Raw genomic sequence first — 1,072 nt, forward strand, 5'->3', positions numbered from 1 at the left:
CCAAAGTCTCTGAAAAGTTTCATTGAAATTAATAATAAATTTAAAAAATAATAGCTTTATGAAGATATAATTTTCATACTACATAATCCAGGTAAGTGCACAATTAAACAGCTTTTAATGCATGTAGGTCATGCAACAATCACCACCATCAACTTAAGAATATTTTCTTCATTTCCATTAGCGATTTCTCCTCAGTTTCCCCTGACTAGGCAAACACTAATCCATTTTTTGTCTTTAAAAATTTATCAATTCTGGTGGATGACCAACAGACCCATGAAGAAATGCTCAAAACCACTGACAATTAGAGAGATGCATATCAAGACCACAATGAGATATTATTTCACCCCAATTGCAGTAGCAAAGTTTAATAGGACAGCAAGCAATAAATATTGGAGAGGATATGAGGAAATTGGAACACTTAGTGGGATTGTAAAATGGTGCAATCACTTTGGAAGGCAGTTTGGCATTTACTCAAAAAGCTGAACATAGCAATTCCATATGACCCAGCTATTCCACTGCTAGGAATATACCACAAGGAAAACAGAACTAAGACACAAATGGAGATCTGTGCACCAATGTTCATAGCACCATTATTCATGATAGCAAGAACATAAAAACAGCCCAATGTCCATCAACAAATTACTTGATTGAGAATTGGGATATATTCACAAAATGGAATATGATGTTGCACTCAGGAACAATGATTTTTTAAAATGTTATATAACATCAAAACAACTATATCATCTCACCCCAGTAAGAATAGCAAAATTTAATAGAACAGCAAGCAACAAAGGCTGGCAAGGTTGAGGAGAAACTGGAACCCTTATGGACTGTTGGTGGAAGTGTAAAATGATGCAACCACTGTAGAAGGTGGTATGGCACTTTCTCAAAAAGTTGCAAATAGAGGTACCATTTGACCCAGCAGTTCCACTACTGGGAATACACCCGAAAGAGACCATAACTGACATCCAAGCAGATATATACACACCCATGTTTATCGCGGCTTTGTTCACAATAGCAAGGAGTTGGAAACAACCTAAGTGCCCATCAACAAATGAATGGATAGAGAAGC

This window comes from Elephantulus edwardii, unplaced genomic scaffold, assembly GCF_000299155.1.
Source record: "Elephantulus edwardii isolate Elephantulus edwardi_28Jun2011 unplaced genomic scaffold, EleEdw1.0 scaffold00516, whole genome shotgun sequence".
NCBI lineage: Eukaryota > Metazoa > Chordata > Mammalia > Macroscelidea > Macroscelididae > Elephantulus > Elephantulus edwardii.